Genomic DNA, 18,015 nt, shown 5'->3' on the forward strand with positions numbered 1-18,015 from the left:
TGCAGTCAGACCCGTGTGCAGTTATTTTCACGTTGACACTAAATGAAGCCTGTGTGTGTGCGGAGTGTGTGTTCTCACATTATGTGGCGGTCAGTCACACACACCTGCAGGCTGCAGCTCACTCAGCTCTGAATGGATGTGTGATTACAGAGAGAGGGGGGAAGGTTATAGTAATCCTCCCTCGCTCGCTGCAGGTCACACAAAGTGTTGAGCTGGGAGAAAAAATTTGGGATTTCACTACAGCGGTGAGAGCTGTAACCATGGCAACAAGCATCCAAAAAAAAAGGGACGGCGAGTGCAGACAACACACAGCGTACAGATAACCTGCACCTGTTCCAGGCTCCTTATAAACTCAACACAAACACTGTGAGCGGCTTATTTCATGCTCCGTGGTTCAGGAAGTGGAAATATGACATCATTAACAGCTCAGTCTGGAAGATCTGCACGACTCCTGCGGAGCAAAAAACAGCCAGTAAACAGCTTTAAATTCACTGACTGGACCCAACCTGCAGGGCTGAGACATGAAGCCCAGCAGAACACTGCAGTTCCTCCTGTGGCCTCTGGGGGCTGCACATCCTGGTTCAGTCTGGTCTCTGGATCTGAGCTGAGCAGAAACACGGTGAATGTCTGGTGGTGGTTTTTCTACAAAAACCTGGAAGTCTACGATGTTATTGTATAATATAATATATAACATTTTAGAGTGAGGCGAGCAGCAAGTCCTCACAGAAAGTCTTCCTGTCAGGGCTTTGATTTTGTAGTTCTGTTTGTATTAACTCTAGTTTGAGTATTTCCTGTCTTATTTTGAAATCACTGACCCTCCTCTCGTTTCAGGGGTCTTGTCTTCCCCCTCCTCATGTTCTCCCTCCTCCTCCTCCCGATGATTACCTGCTCCGCCCTAATGTGTCTCACCTGCAGTTCATCAAGTGTCCACTAGGGCCCCCCAAAAATGTGAGTCAGTCCTCACACAGACTCTGTTTAAAATGTTTACAGCCCGAACACTGTGTGATAAACACAGAGGTCATTAAAACACAAAGGGTTAATGCAACTACACATTATGCAGCTTTTAAACCCTCCATTAGCATACATCTGTGTGTGTGTGTCTGTGTGCTGCCAGGTGTCCACATGTCCCTGTCAGCTAGCTGCCAAACAGCAGCAAAAACTCTCACCAATAATTACAGGAGGAGAAGCTGAGGAGGAAGAGAGTGTGTCTTTGTGCGTGTGTGTGTGTCTTTCTGTGTGCGTGTGTCTTTGTGCATGAGTGTCTTTGTGCATGAGTGTCTTTGTGTGTGTGCGTGTCTTTGTGCATGTGTGTGTCGTTTTGCGCGTGTGTGTCTTTGTGCGTGTGTGTGTCTTTGTGTCTTTGTGTGTCTTTGTGTATGAGTGTGTGTGTCTTTGTGCTTGTGTGTGTATGTGTGTCTTTGTGTCTTTGTGTGTGTGTGCACGCAGACAGCTGCAGACAGTACTCGGACAGCTCGGCCCGGCTCCAGCTCATTATGTGCGGCCTGCAGCGTCTCTGAGTGGGTTTCCTGGCAGAGGCCTCGGTTCTTCTCTTTAACTCTTCCACCAGCAGAGGCAGCATCAGATCAGCTGACACGCCAGCAGCCATTCATGTCACTGCCATCAGTGGACGGTAATGACTCCCTCGGGGCAGCAACCAAAATCAGATTTTTTTTGAAACACAAATTCTTGTCTGTTGGTTTTAATTTCCATGATATGACCAGAAGTAAACGGACAGCGTGTGCAGGGACGCTGTCGATCCTGAAGCTGCTGCTGATGACCGATCGCATCATTGATTGATTGTCCATGAAGAATTGATCAGTGTATTCTGACATCTGATGGACAAACCTGTGGAGATGTCCTGATCAATGTTCCTGTTTCCAGACCAGGAAAGGACAGGTGAGGTCACACGTCAAGTTAAACGTAAACTATTTTTCTCTGAATTCTATTCAATGTTTTTGCCCCCTGCTGGTGGCTAGAAGGAATGCAGCAGCTCAAGCAGTCTGAGGGAGGATGATTGTTTTTCTGCCTTCTGGCTCTTCACTGTGATCAAATCCTCACAATCACCAATACATCACTGCTGACAGCACACACACACACACACACACACACACACACACACACGCTCACACACGCACACACACTGAGTGGCAGCAGCGTCCTCCGGCTCATCCCTGACTTTCATTTCCATTTGTCAGAGTGATGCACCGTGCACGCTGCTTTCCATACACCTGCAACCGCCGTTACCACGACAACCACAGTAAACACACCACATTACAGCCGTATGTACAAAAAGGTGCAGAAAGTCTGAAAGATAAAACTTTGCTTCCTTTTAAACTACTAGAACATGGTCAGCTCATGTGCAGAGTGTTAAAAACATCCTCCATTATTCATTCATTCAGCAGGAGCGTTCCAGAGATGGAGGCTGCATACATGAGGGCGGGCGTGTTTACAGGAGTCTTTGTGCCGCCAGACCAGACTCACAAACTGCTCCGCAGCCACAGTCCTTCCTCTGACTGAGACTTCCTGCGCTTTACATGAAAATCCACTTCCTGCTGAACGCGGCGTCACAGATCTCTCCTCGGAGCAGCAGACCGTGTGATGTGAGCTCCTCCACAGCTCGGATGATGTAACCAGCAACAGGCCGTCACTCCCATAAAACAATCATGGCGGCTCATCTTCGTACATTTACCTTTGATTCAGTGCGACAGACAGCAGTCAGCTGATGACCAGAAACACAGCTGAGCGGAAACTTAGCAGGAGCTAGCCGGCTGACGCCTCCTGCTTAATGCAAAGGTTAGCCACATTAGCTTTGTACTGTTACATCATTTAGGCCCCGTTCACACTGGAGAAAGTCAATCCAGCTAGAGTGGGATTGAATCCAGATCGCCTTTAAACTGGATACATTCAGACCTATTTTCAAATCTCACACACACGTGTCCACGCTCAATCCAGCTTAACCTCCTCCAAACCACTAGGTGGCGCCTCATAATATACAGAGTCCGTTCAGGCTGAATCCTGCTCTAGCCGGATTGAGTCCCCCAGTGTGAATGGGTTGATGCTGTTAGACACTAACATAGGCAACAATCCAAGTTTAGCATTAATGTAAAGCTACATCACGCTGCTACGTAAATACCGTCCAGTTAGTAAATGTACACAAGCATGTTCAGCTTAGCCAGCTAGCTTTAACTTAGCTTCACTGCAAGGATCTGACACAGTGTGTGACCTTCTACAGTGATTTGTGAACAGCTAATGTAGCAACCAGATTAGCCACGGGGTAGTTTTAGATAATACGTATGTGAATTAGAAGCCATGTTTACCCCAGAAGAAGAAGAAGGCTTGACTTGGATGTCATCATGCACTCAGACAGCACGCAGGCTAACCTGAGCTAACGCGGTGCACTTCCTGTCATTTCTGCAGCATCTTGACTGGTTGATGACTCCGTCCTCCATGTAGCCTCCTGCTGCTAATGTTGTATCTAACGTACATGTGAACAAACAGCAGCAGCAGAGAGGACAACCCGGCGTGAGACGACATCACTTCCTGAGTCCCGCGGCGCTCATTAAGGCTCCTCAGGGGGTGATCAGAGAGCTGACAGCCGGAGAGGACGTCTGCAGACACCAGCCGCCTTCACACCACCCTGAGAGCCCACAGCCGCTCTGAGTCTGTGACGGAGGTTTGTGTTTACTGCAGTGTGTGTGTGCGTGTTAAACGTCTCCTTAATGTTTGATGGGTGGGGAGTGGCGGCCGCTGCTTCATGTATTTTTAAAGCTGAAGTTACGCAGGCTTTGTTCTGCCTTTTAGCTGGCCTACTTTAAAGTTTGCAGCAGCACTGAATCACATGTCGACTCCACCGGCTGTCGTAAACAACATTTTCACACCTCGGAAACACAAAAGGCAGCGCTGCATGTGCACTTACTCCACACTCTGCCTGCAGCTTCATTTAAAACAGCAGGAACCACTGAATTCCAGAACATCCAGACCTTCACTGTGGAGGCTGTGATGGCTTCAGCACCAGTGGGTCTGTGGTGAGGCTGAGAACGCAAACAGCTTGAGGCCAGCTTTGGTCCGCACGGAGACGGCAACGGCGCCAGCTCCTCTGAAGGTCTGGATGGTTCCGGCGTTTCGTCCACACGGAGCGTTTCAGAGGTGAAAACAACAACTTTTGAAAATGGGTCCCAGGGTGGATGCGTTTGAAAACGCCGTCTCCATGTCTCCGTGTGGACGCCCTGAAACGATGATGACACAGCTCCACCTCCCCCTCAGCTCTCACTCCGACGACAAACTACGCAGCTTGTTTCAGCTTTAGCTCGTCTGCTGACACGAGCAGCAGGTGGACGACAACTAAGAAGGTTTAGATCCATGTTGTTCTGTTTACATCGCACGAGTTCTGTGTGCATGCCCCGTGTCTTCTTCTCTGTTTGTGGAGTGCTTCTGTGGTAGCGTTACAGCGCCACTCACAGGCCTGGCATATGTACTACAGCGTTTTCAGTGGTTTGTGCGGATTCATGTGGACACACACGTTTAGTGAAACGACGCCATCTTTACGGAGAACGTTCTGGAAACGAAAAACGACTTCGTCTCCATGTGGACGGGGCCTCAGCTTCAATAAGCTTCTCCACCATTTTTCATCAACTCATTTTCGACTCTATGCTGACTGATGAGTCATCATAGATTCCTTAAACCATCAGTGTAATTATTCTGCTGAGGGTGGCCTGTAATCTGTAATCTGTAATCTGTAATCCTTTGTTTGCTTATTTTGCTTCTTTGATCTTTTGTTGGTTTTGTGACCATGAGAACACGGTCTGAAGACGCTTTGTGTTTTCATACAAAGACCTGTGACGATGATGCGTTTCCTCGGTAACTGACCTCATCAGGACGGCCCGCAGTGTGATGGAGGAGGAAAACTCAGAATCAGCAGGATTCGGAGCGCTGAAGGTCACGTGATGCTGCGTCAGTCCTCCACACACAGCAGATCAGAGGCCAGTGTGTGTGTGGATATAAATCATTCACCTGTACACATGTATGTGCATTAATATATTATACACGGCCTGTTTGATCCATATTAGACTGTTATGGTTTATTGATCAGCCTCATTAATGATGCACGGTGTGTTTAAATATTCACCGAGCTGCTGGGACGTCCCAGGATGATGAAATATTAACCTGAAACACACGAAACAAAGACGATGTTTGTGTAACGGAGCAGCTCAAATCTGCACACAAACACATCCAGTCAAACAAAGAGTCCAGAGCCCGCTTCAGACTAGACCGCTTCAGACTAGACCGCCACCAACGGCCCGAGTAGACCAGAGTCCCCCACAAATCAGGCCTGAACTGAGTAGAGGTTCAGACACAATGTCTGAGAGCCAAAGTAGTTCAGACTTTAGCCCAAAGCCGGGCCCAGAAGTTGTAAACCAGCTGAAAGAACTCAAATGAAGCTGTTAGCTAAGTTCAATCAGGAAGACTCTGCTCTTCATCATCGTTTAAAGCACGTCACTCAGCAGTTATCCCTCTATCCGCCTCCCTGATCTCTCCCTCACCCTCTCTCTCTCTTTAACCCCCCACTCTGACCAGGTGATTAATACGAGCACCTCCCTCACCAATCAGCTGTCGGTCCGTCCCTCACCTGCCCAATCGCAGCCTAGCAGAAAAACTTAAAAAGTCTTTCATCTCTCCTCCAGCTGCTCTTCAGATCGACTTCTCCACCCTCCTCCATCCTCCTCCACCCCAGGCACTGCCGGATTCACGCCAGTTCAAGGCCTCCTCTCTTCTGCTCTCCAGCCTTCTCCACCACCACCAAGTCTAGACCTGGGGGGGACTTCTGATTCTAGCGGCCTCTCCTCCTGCTCCTTCCCGCTTTTGGATGTGGTCATCGTGTCGGGGTCTAAAACGCCAAAGCACATTCCAGTTCCTGTATAGCCATAAATTCACTCTCTGAAGTCTCTGCTGATAGAAATGATCCCAGAAACAAAACCGCAAGTCCAGTCCAGAAACCATGATAACAGCCTTTTAATGAGGTGATGGTGCAGCTACTGAAGGTGCTGAAGGCAACAACTAGTAACAGTCAGGCCAGTGTCAGCTCGGGCCACTCAGAGGCTCCACACAGCTGAAAGCTTTTTAATGGCCTGTGTGCTAATGAACCAGGCTGCTGCTGAGAGTCCCATATTAGCCATGAAAACACCTTCTGTGGGGCTCCTCGGCTCCCTGCTCCTCAGCTCCCTGCTCCCTGCTCCTCGGCTCCTCGGCTCCCTGCTCCTCAGCTCCTCAGCTCCTCAGCTCCCTGCTCCTCCGCTCCCTGCTCCTCGGCTCCCTGCTCCTCGGCTCCCTGCTGCTCGGCTCCCTGCTCCTCGGCTCCCTGCTCCTCAGCTCCCTGCTCCTCAGCTCCCTGCTCCTCGGCTCCCTGCTGCTCGGCTCCCTGCTCCTTGGCTCCTCGGCTCCCTGCTCCTCGGCTCCCTGCTCCTCAGCTCCCTGTTCCTCGGCTCCCTGCTCCTCGGCTCCCTGCTCCTCAGCTCCTCAGCTCCCTGCTCCTCAGCTCCCTGCTCCCTGCTCCTCGGCTCCCTGCTGCTGGGCTCCCTGCTCCTCAGCTCCTCAGCTCCCTGCTCCTCGGCTCCCTGCTGCTGGGCTCCCTGCTCCTCAGCTCCTCAGCTCCTCAGCTCCCTGCACGTCTCTGTGATCTACCGGCTTCATTATGCACCTGATTACGCTGCACATCGTTAATGGCTCCATTAAAACTGATTAAAGTCAGACAGCGAGCGCTGTCACACACTGAAGTCAGTGGGACCATGTCGCTGCGTGTGTTCCAGCTCCGCCTGGACCCTGAACACACCCTGACCTGGTTTTTGAACATTTATAGTGTGTGTGTGTGTGTCTGTTTATTGTCAGTAACATGCATGGTGCAGCTTCTGGGTGCCGGGTCAACTGCAGAAAGAGCATTTTCTTTCTTGGTTGCCATGACAACAGCTGGTTTTTCAATGTGTCTAAATTATTTTAACAGTCAAAACAGTTAGCATCCCAGAGATGGATACTTTTGTTGGACAGATGGAAAATCATTAGAGGGTCCAGAACCAGCTGTCCCATCAGAGCACAGCAGAGTTGTCTGAAGTCTCTTAGACCCTGTTCACACTGGGGAAATCAATCCGGCAGGATTCGAGCCGTATCTGGAAATATCTGAATATTTTTTTTTTAGTCTGGCTCAGGTCTGAACACGAATGCAGCCAGCGAATCCCGCTAGTCATACTTCTGGTTCACGGTTCTTCTGGTTCACAGTGTCCAGGTCAAGTACAAAAGCTGTATGTAAACAATCGTCGAACTACGACAGCTTTGCTGCTTTGAGTTTATTTTCCACAGGGCTACAAAGGAATAAACTGTGTGAACCAAAAAAACAAAACGAAAAAACAAAAGAACAAGCAGCACAGGACAAAAATCAAGAATCATGACGACATCAAAATGCACGACGCATGCAGGCACACGGTCCTACTGTGACCTGAACGGACTCTGTATATTACGAGGATGTGGGGGTGGAGGCACAGCGGCTGTCAGACATCACCGTGACGACCATAAAGTTTCATCACTACTTGAACATATATCTGTGTTATTAGCTCCTGTATGATGATAATAATAACGACACTCTGCCTCCCATGACGTCACATCCTCTATTGAACTTAGCATGCGCGCTGTGTAATACCACTCTGAGCCACTAGGTGGAGTGAGTGGGTGCAGCATCTAGCCTGCCTTCAGCTGAACCAAGCATCAAGCATGATGATCTGGTGTACTGTTCCCTTGCTGGAATAAATGAGATTATCTGGACTACGTGGATGTTAATCCTAATCCCTGAAGCTTTCTTTACAAACAATATGTCAGCTGTGGCTTCTGTCAGCTGAGTAACTGATTAATCAGTTAAAAGTAATGAAGTGCTTTCAGAGGAAATAATAATGGGAGCAGACATGTGCAGTGGGAGGTTAATGTGGCCCCGCTGCTGCTGCTGCCGCCGCCGCCGCCGCTGCCGCCGCCACTGCTGCCGCTGCTGCTCTTTAACCCGGACAGCATCTATCTATTCTGTATATACTCACACATTTCGGTGGAACCGAGTGAGTGAGTGTGTGTCTGTGTGTGTGTGTCAGCGGCTGGAGGAGGGGGAATACACAATTTGTTGTGCTTAGAGCGGAGGTGCTGAAATCAGCAGAAACATTCTGCTTCAGAAGACTTTTGCTCCGTTTACGGCTGCTTCCACTGCACATTCCAAACAGCTGAGAGCCACGAGGCCGCCGCTCTAATTGGTTTGCTTCACCTGCTTCACACACACACACACACACACTCAGGTGACAGGTAAACAAAGCTGTCAGGGTGACAGGCTGTTTAAGCAGTCAGCTAACGGCTGCTGCAGCAGCCCGAGTGGGATTTATCTTCCACAGAGACAAGGTGCTGAAAGATTTAACCCCCACTTTTCACAAGCTAACAGTTTTTGAAGCAATGGGTAATTTATACAAACTGTAGTAGCATTTCTCCTGAAGGGGGCGCTGTTGTATGTTAACAAAGCGTTGAAATACAAAAGCTGCTTTCTTCATGATGGAGATGAAGTGGCACAAACTGCAGTTCCTCCAGTGTCCACTAGAGGGCTGGCCCCAAGAGTGAGTCAAGACCCCCAAGGTAAATGTACAAAATTTTGTTGTTTTCTTTGTTGAAGACTGTCTGGATTCACTGTACTTGTTTTAGGACTTTAAATTTGCCGTTAAGGGCATGAGCGCAGTTAGCTCTGGTTGCAAGCTCCCTGCCCGGCCCCCTCAGCTCACGTTCTTCTTCCCCCGCTTTGTTTCCTCCATGAGATGGTGGAGAGGTGAAAACAGGAAGCCAGAGGGGGCGGGAGGCAGAGAAGCCACTTTATAACAGAGTGACCTGGAAATGTCAGAGATGAGGAGGGAGGTTCGCTCCAACACACACTCTGATTTTCCCTCACACTCTGTTTCAGACGCTGTTTTTAGGCTGAGGCGGCGCCGCAAGTGTCTCTGTTTCTGAAAAGATTCTAAATCCAGAGAAAAGTCTTGATGCTGGGCCGCCCTGCTGGACAGATGAAGAGGCTCTGCAGCCTTTCATGTTGTTTGTTGTTCTGGGAGAGCTTCACACGCTGAACGTTCATCCTGAAAACCCACTGCTACGATCTAAATGTCTTCTGAGGATGCTAATAACTTGATAATTTAATCATTTGTTGTCATGGAAACCCTCTGACAACCACCACCAGGTCAGGCTGGGTATTACTGCAGGTGAGGGGCGGTGTAGCTCTGATGGAGGCATTTTTTTTTTGTTACCACTAATAACAGTCATAGCAATGAACAGTGTCAGGGGTTAGCTTTGTGCTAACGCTGCAGCAAAACAAACAGCAGAGCTGAGGCTCACAAACAGATGAACCAACACCAAGAGAGCAGAACAAAACACACCTCCACCTCTGAACACACACAGTCTGAGTCTCAGAGACTGCAGGAAACAGATCTGCAGAGTGATTCAGATTAATCAGGGACGACCTGCAGACCTCACCGACAGTCTGAGCTGCAAGAAAACATCAACAATCCATGAAACTCATTTGAATGCCTCACACTGTGTTTAACAGCTGATGTTTGTTGTTTTCCTCGAGCTGCTCTTTGCACCCCGACATCAAAAAAAATTAGAAAGCTGCAGCTTTAGACGCTAACAAGACGGCCGGCAGTGGTTGGACCAATAGAATGCATCCTTGCAGGTACTCTACTCTTCCTGTGCACAGATCGCTGATGTCAGTGCACCTGGTCAATGCTAACGTTAGCATTGACCAGGTGTTTGTGTAATGACACTATGAGGCTGTGAAAGCTGGTTGGATGAGGGGCTGCTGTGTTGGGGGGGGCGTGGTGTTGGAAGTTCCCCCTGAGGGGAGGTGGTGTGTTGTGACGGAGCCTGAGGAGATGCCACGTTCACAGCTGTCTGGCTTAATATAGCAGGAGCACTGATCCTGGCTGTAATGCAGAGGACCGCCTGCAGAGACTGGATCCGGACTTCTGTTAACAGTATGTAAAACCAGCCGCAGGCAGGACGATTAATCATAAACACACGCTCACACACTGGGGACAGCCTGCCGCCTCCTGTTACTGCTCTGTGTCTCACATTTGTCTCATGTTGTCCTCGTCACCTCCTTGTCCCAGACTGACTGCTTCAGCTCAGTGACCACCCGGTTTATCATGGAAATGCATCCACTCATCCATCCATCCACTCATCCATCCACTCATCCATCCATCCATCCATCCATCCATCCACCCACCCATCCACTCATCCATCCATCCACCCACCCATCCACTCATCCATCCACTCATCCATCCATCCATCCACTCATCCATCCATCCATTCATCCATCCACTCATCCATCCATCCATCCACTCATCCATCCATCCATTCATCCATCCATCCACTCATCCATCCATCCATCCACTCATCCATCCATCCACTCATCCATCCACTCATCCATCCATCCATCCACTCATCCATCCATCCATTCATCCATCCATCCATCCACTCATCCATCCATCCATTCATCCATCCATCCATCCACTCATCCATCCATCCATCCACCCACCCATCCACTCATCCATCCATCCATCCATCCATACGTCATTCATCCATCCACTCATCCATCCATCCATCCATCCATCCACCCATCCACTCATCCATCCATCCACCCACCCATCCACTCATCCATCCATCCATCCATCCACCCATCCATCCACTCATCCATCCATCCGTCCATCCACTCATCCATACATCCATCCACTCATCCATCCATCCATCCATCCACTCATCCATACATCCATCCACTCATCCATCCATCCATCCATCCACCCACCCATCCACTCATCCATCCATCCATCCATCCACTCATCCATCCATCCATCCATCCATCCACTCATCCATCCATCCACTCATCCACCCATCCACTCATCCATCCATCCACTCATCCATCCATCCATCCACTCATCCATACATCCATCCACTCATCCACCCATCCTCCTGTCTTTGTAGATCTTTCTGAAATCATCGGTCCATTCTAAGACGGCTGCTCTTTGATTAGCGGCGGCTGATAGAGACTCAGCAGGAAAGGAAATGGTCGCAGACGTTGCATCAAATCATATCATCACGCCAAATTACCCACGAGTCTCTGCTCATTTGCTGCCCATTGTGTCCAATCTGTCTGTCTGGCTCCAACGCTCGGCTGGGCAGTGCAGCTCGGCCTGACCGGTTTCTGGACGTCCCTCTGATAACTGGGACAAATAAAAAAGGATCTGTGGGGGACAGGAAGGAGCTCCACTCCACCAACACTCACCAACACGGCCGGCTAGCGCTAAGTATAGCTGCAAGGAGGGAAGTGAGGAGAAGTCAGACGCATAAAATCAACACTGAGGAAGTAGGTCACATGGCTGCATGTCCTGAGATTCTCTCAGCACTGATGGAACCCCCCCCCCCCCCCCCAGGTGACTTTGAAGGAAACATCTGGCACCAGAATGTCCTTTGGCTCGGATCAGTCTGTGTCCTGAGCTGGTTGGCCACGCCTCCTGACAACAGAAAGCCGAGGTGTCGAGTGTGGTCGCCAACAAAACACACGGCGAGTGTGAAGCCGACTGGATGAACAGCTGAGAGGCGCAGACACACACACACACACAGGAGCCTGCTGGATGTTTTATTATAATCATTTTGTCTTAGAGTGAAATAAATAAATAATTGTTGCCCTAAACCTCTAAAATATGAAATATGATGAAGTACAAGATTTGTACAAACTGTTCGGTCCGATCTGTGGAGTGAATCCACACCCTGTGTGTGTGGCCTCAGGTTGTGTGTTTAGATCATCTGGATTAATGAAGCGGCTCCAGCTGGACTCGTTGGCCGACTCTGCCTCCTCTCTCGCGGCTCCTCCTCCATCTTCTCCGCCCCCCCCCCCCTCCCGTCTTTGCCTCCCTCAGGCCACATGTGTTCTGAAGTTATTCCAGCCATCAGCTTCTGTTTTATGAAGCTCCACATCCTCACCGCCGCCGGCCCTGCAGCTGTGGACGAAGAAGCGAGATGACCTCTGACCTCCAGTCACTGATCATCATACAGCAAACAACCAGCGCAAACACACGCCACGCTCGGCGAGCGACACACAGCCACGCACTTCAGGAGGTATTTCATGTTCGGCGCCTTAGGTGGGCTCTGACACAAACATCTGGCCATCTAGGGACCTTCAGTCATACTTTGTGACGTCCACAAAAGTCACATTATTTGCATGTATTTTATTTTTTTAATACATATTTTATTTTCCAAAAGTAAAATATTCATGTATAAAAACATATATTTCATGTATATATTGTATTTTATTTTTGGAATATGTGTATATACATATATAACTTATTTCATACGCATTTTTCTTTTAAATAAAGAACTTGTATGTTATAACTACTCCAGTCCAGCAGGGGGCAGCGTCAGGTGCTGAGTTTCAGCGGGCGGCTCCCGCTGTAAAAAAAAAAAATAATAAAAAAAATAAAAATGGCGGACCCAACTTCCGGGTTATGGAGACGGCATGATTTCCAAACAGGGATGGAGGTCTGTTGATCTTAATGGCTCGTCAGGAACAGTCATTGATAAAGAACCGGATGTTAACTCTCTCTGTGCTGCAGAGACCGGAAGCGGGCGGACAGCTGCCTCATCAGTTCTCTCTGAGTTCCAGGTCAGTAAAGTGTAAAGTGTCACAGAACGGGGATGGACCGGGTGCTGGGTGCTGACAGAGTTCTGGTTCTAACGGGCAGGCTGGGCCCGCTGTCTGCCGACAGTGACGTAAGCATCGTCAGAGCGCGTCACCACGGCGCGCACACGTTGTTTGATGAGAGTGTGGGACATGAGGAGCGCGGGTCCGAGCGGTTTAAGTGACGTAAGAGTGACGTGTCACTGGTTACATTCTTCCTGGCCGCAGCTCCCGCCCAGAGAGTTACTGACGTCATCTAAATATTGTTATATTTATTTGCTGTGAATAATGTTTCTGCGGTCGATGACATGTTTGGCGCCTTATGCTGCTGCTGCTATATTTGATTTGATCAAACAGTCTGATCATATTTACAGTGTTTACAGCGAGTGAGTTTATATCAAATACTGTTCATGTTTGTAAAAGTCTCTTAAACTGCTTAAAGTCACCACAGTGTGTATTTATGTTGACAGTCTGAGATGGACGCTGAAACCTGTTGTTAGAGGACGGTCCTGCCTGGACACGGACACATGAGCCTCACTGCTGCATTATCACCTCAGGCCTTCTGAAGGTCATGTGACTTGTTTTGTGGGCCTCACGTCCAGCTGCAGCGTTAACTCTTGGAGTTCATGAGCTCGTCATGGATGAACTGCTGCTGCAGACGTCCTCCATGCATGGCCTGGACGTCCTCCATGCACGGCCTGGACGTCCTCCATGGACGGCCTGGACGTCCTCCATGCACGGCCTGGACGTCCTCCATGCACGGCCTGGACGTCCTCCATGCACGGCCTGGACGTCCTCACACACACGTGTGGGGTGTTGAAGTTGTCGTTGTTGCCGCCCCCCCCCCCCCTCTCTCTCCCTCTCTCTCTCTCTCTCTCCTCCCTCTCTCTCTCTCTCCCTCTCTCTCTCTCTCTCCCTCTCTCTCTCTCTCCCTCTTTCTCTCTCTCAGGAGGCAGATAATTAGTGTCTCCCTCTCTCTCTCTCTCCCCCCCTCTCTCTCTCTCTCTCTCCCCCCTCTCTCTCCCTCCCTCTCTCTCTCTCTCCCTCTCTCTCTCCCTCTCTCCCCCCCCCCCCTCTCTCTCTCTCTCTCAGGAGGCAGATAATCAGTGTCTCTCTCTCCCTCTCTCTCTCCCTCTCCCCCCCCCCCCCCCCTCTCTCTCTCTCTCTCAGGAGGCAGATAATCAGTGTCTCTCTCTCCCTCTCTCTCTCCCTCTCCCCCCCCCCCCCCCCTCTCTCTCTCTCTCTCAGGAGGCAGATAATCAGTGTCTCTCTCTCCCTCTCTCTCTCTCCCCCCCCCCCTCTCTCTCTCTCTCTCTCTCAGGAGGCAGATAATCAGTCTCTCTCTCTCGCTCTCTTCCCGGCAGTCAGTTTGAATTTACTGATTAGCCTTCAGCTAACCTGAGTAGGACCGGATCCACCGGCTCACGTCGGTCTGGATCAGGGTCGCCTGTTAATTCACTCTGCTGCAAAAAAAAAAAAACGAGCGACTCCAGGAGAGGAAACCTGCTCCAGGCTGACGTCGGACATGTTGTGCGCTGTCTGTCGCTCTGTCTTCAGCGTCTTTAGTCTGCTAACCCAGACTGAAGTTTATTGTTACAGTCCTGCACTCAACAGCTGACAGTGAAGCTTACAGCTGTCACAGCCTCATCAATCCATGTATGGAGAAAGAGGCGGAGCCTGAGCGGAGCTGAGGTGGACAGATGTGTAAGGTTGTACACAAAGATGGAGGCCTGACTCACTTCAGAAGAATCTCTGTGACAACAGTGTGTGTGTGTGTGCTAACATGAAGACTACATGCTGTAAACCTGTGTGTGTGTTTGTCAGGTAAAGCACTAGTTACCAGGTCTGTCCAGCTGCTCTTCACAGCACACACACACACACTGTTGTCACTCTTCCATCTTCTCCTCGTCTTTGTTGAATGTCGGAGTTTTAAGGTCTGACTGTGACCTGAATCTGCCTCGAAGCTGCAGACTGCCGCTCGCTCCCGGAGCTGCTTTGTCCCGACAGCGGGTCGGACCGGAGCAGACAGGCCTGCTGCTGTGTGCGGCTGTGTGTCCCTCCTCTGTCCTATGTGTTCTGCTGCTGTAACCACTTCATCTCTCATCTTATGAAGTCATGATGTATTTCATGCGACTGTCAGACGGCGACAGTCTGCATCTAAACTGCAAGTAATAAAGAAATATGAAGTGAGTGGAGTGAAGGGCTAGGTGCTAATGCCAACGCCAGGTGAGCAGGACAGACATGTGAGACGGCGGGTTTGAGGCGAATGACTGGATCCAGCTGCAGCAGCACAGAGCAGGACGCTCACCTGTCCCCATCACTCTGCCCGGTCATCTGCAGTCACAGCTGAACCCGCCGCAGGCTCCAGCTTCTGTGTGTGTGTTACTAATGTTGTGAGCACATGAATCCTTCTGACTGTAGAACATCAGTGAAATGTGAGGCAGCTGTGAACATGGTGCAGAACCTGAGCTGCTCGGGCTGCCGGATACACAGCAGATCCTGCTTTTAAAGTTTGTCTGTTAAAGACAGAAGAGCAGAGGGTTGAAATATGCAGGTCTGCATCTGAAGTAACAGGCTGTGTGTGTGTCTGTGTGTCTGTGTGTGTGTGTGTGTGTGTTGAAATCTAAAATAAGTTAAAAAGAAAAAGACATCACAGTAGTTACCAGTTTGTTTCCATATTCCTCTGTGTGTGCATGCGTGTGTGTGTCTGTGTGTGTGTCTGTCTGTGTGTGTGTGTTGGCAGATGGTTGGAGGGGTGTTGAATGATGTGGAAAGCAAATGTGCTCTGGGAACAAAAACACACCACAACACACCGGGGAATAGAGAGAGTGTGAGGCGGGGGAATACAGTGTGGAAAGTTGAAAGATTTCCCTGTGGAAGGCCACACACACACACACACACACACACACACACACACACACGGGGCCTCAGGTTAACCCTAACAGCCTCAGGTTAACCCTAACAGCTCTCAAAGAGCTCAAACTTCAACACTGAAGCTGGACAGCTGCAGTTCCTGCAGCCTCCACTAGAGGCTGGCTCCAAAGTCAGTCCGTATGGACCTCCATGTTATGTCCAACTTTACTGCCGCCTCACGTTTGTTGGTGTGAACAGCAGCTAGGTGTCGCTGGTATCCAGGCTTTCTGCTGCAGCTGCCTGATCAGATTGATCAGCAGGATGCTGAGTGCAGATGCTTCTTTTCCTCCTGCAGGGTGGATCAGATTACTCTCAGGGTTTGTGGCGCTCGCTGCTGGAACTCACCCATCTCCTGCAGGTGGTCCGCTCTCTGCCCCCAGCGCCCGTCAATCATCGCCGTCAGCTGTCATCCCGCCCGAGGCGCCCAGGCTGACGGGCCTGTGGAGGACCGGAGCATCTGCCGAGGTCTGATCACAGGTGCTCGTTTAGCTCAATTTGTTTAAGCCGCTGAAGACGAGGAGGAGGAGGAGAGAGGAAGAGGTTTCTCAATGAGGCTGTGGTCACAATAAAAAGGGATTTAACCTCAGTGATTATATAAGAGCAGACAGGACGACTTATGTAACAGGAGAGGAGGAAATATGAGGAAGAAGACGACACAGAAGTATTTTGGGGGTTGCACCCTCCGAACAACTTCTCTTTTTGTCCAGACCGAAGCCTTCAGACAGCTGGCTCTACAGGCAAACCGGTTTGGTGTGGAGTTTTTAGTGACACCGTCAGAACCCAAACATTCTTCCTTCAAACTGGTGGCAAAAGTATCTCAGCCAGATGGAAGGTGCAGAAGTTGCAGCAGGATAGAGACACAGGGTCTGGTTTAATTCACTCTGAGTGATGACATCATCCACTCTGCCTTTGATCGTTCCTCAAAAACCACTCCCACTTTCAGAGCCTGGTGTGCGGAAACGATTCGGAATTAGAAAATTCTGAATACAAGTTTGATAGAGCAGCATCTAACAAGCGTTTTAAGACCAAACTGGAGTCTGTAGCTTGAAATTTGTAGGAGGAGATACATTTGGCAGATGGCCCTCGTTGAAGGGTTCTCTCATAGACTCCCATGTTAAATGGTTTTGCTTTATAAAGTTTAACAGCCCTCGAAGAGCTGAACAGAACGACGTCTGAACAGAACGACGTCTGAACAGAACGATGTCTGAACCGTTTCTGTAGCTGGAAGCATGTGGAACTAGTTACATGTCACAGTTGAAGGTGGTGTTGAAGGCTCCTCCATAGACTCCCATGTTAAAAATGACGCATACATTGCTCAATATTTGAAAAATTATACTTTTTTGAAAAAAACTTGAAGTTGACCCAGAATGTCCTCTGTGAGATGAACATGTTGATAGTTGAATGGCTGAAATCAGTGAATGTGTGCTGAAGATACGCTGCGAAGAAGAAGAAGAAGAAGAAGAAAAAGAGTGGATGAGGAAAGGAGTTAAGGGAAGAGAGTGAGGGAGCATGTTCTCCACCAAACACGCGACGTCGCAGCAGATGTTCCGGCTTTTTGTTCCAGTGGAGCTGAAACGGAGCTGATATGATGGTTAAAGCGTCGCTGTCTGCGGGCGCCTCCTCTGACGGAGCTTTGTCAGGATCAGAATCTGCATCTGTTGTGGGACTGCTCCTTTAACTGTGAGACTGATGAAAGGCCGCTGTGATTAGCCCCCGGCGGCGGCGGCGGCAGTTTCCTGATGACAACAAAGCCCGTGAAGTTAGATCACAGCTGAAAAACATCAGCCGAGTGGCCTTAACCACGGTAACTAGCAGCCCGAGGGCAGTGAGCGCAGCTCTAATGAGTCGCACGGTCAGACGGAAAGCTCCGGACCCGGCCGCCTCTGGCTGTGTGCGCTTCGTCTCTCTGAGCAGATCATACGCTCGTTTGTGACGAGCTCGGACTCCTGACCTCCTTACGCTGGTGATGGAGGAAATGAAGCTCTCTGCGCCACTTTCATGTCAGAGTGGGTGTCAGAGAGCTGAGTGGGCTCCTGTGATCCGGCCGCAGAGCGCGGGCCCTGTGATCCGGTCCCTGTGATCCGGGCCCTGCGATCCGGCTGCAGAGCGCGGGCCCTGTGATCCGGGCCCTGTGATCCGGCCTGTGATCACAAACATGCTGGTTCAGCAGCGATCCACCGTCCATTGTTTCTCAGACTGTAACACAACCTAAAAATTTCTGGATTTTCTTGGTTGCCTATAGCAACCGAAACTTAAAGTAAAGAGACAAAGCCTGCGTATTGCTAACCAAGCTAACGTTAGTTTGGTCATAACTTCATTTAGCTCCTCCAAACTGCAGAGTAGCCATGTTCCAGTTTAGCTGGGGGAAGTTTGGTC

The sequence above is a fragment of the Parambassis ranga genome, chromosome 14, assembly GCF_900634625.1.
Source record: "Parambassis ranga chromosome 14, fParRan2.1, whole genome shotgun sequence".
In the NCBI taxonomy this organism is placed as follows: domain Eukaryota; kingdom Metazoa; phylum Chordata; class Actinopteri; family Ambassidae; genus Parambassis; species Parambassis ranga.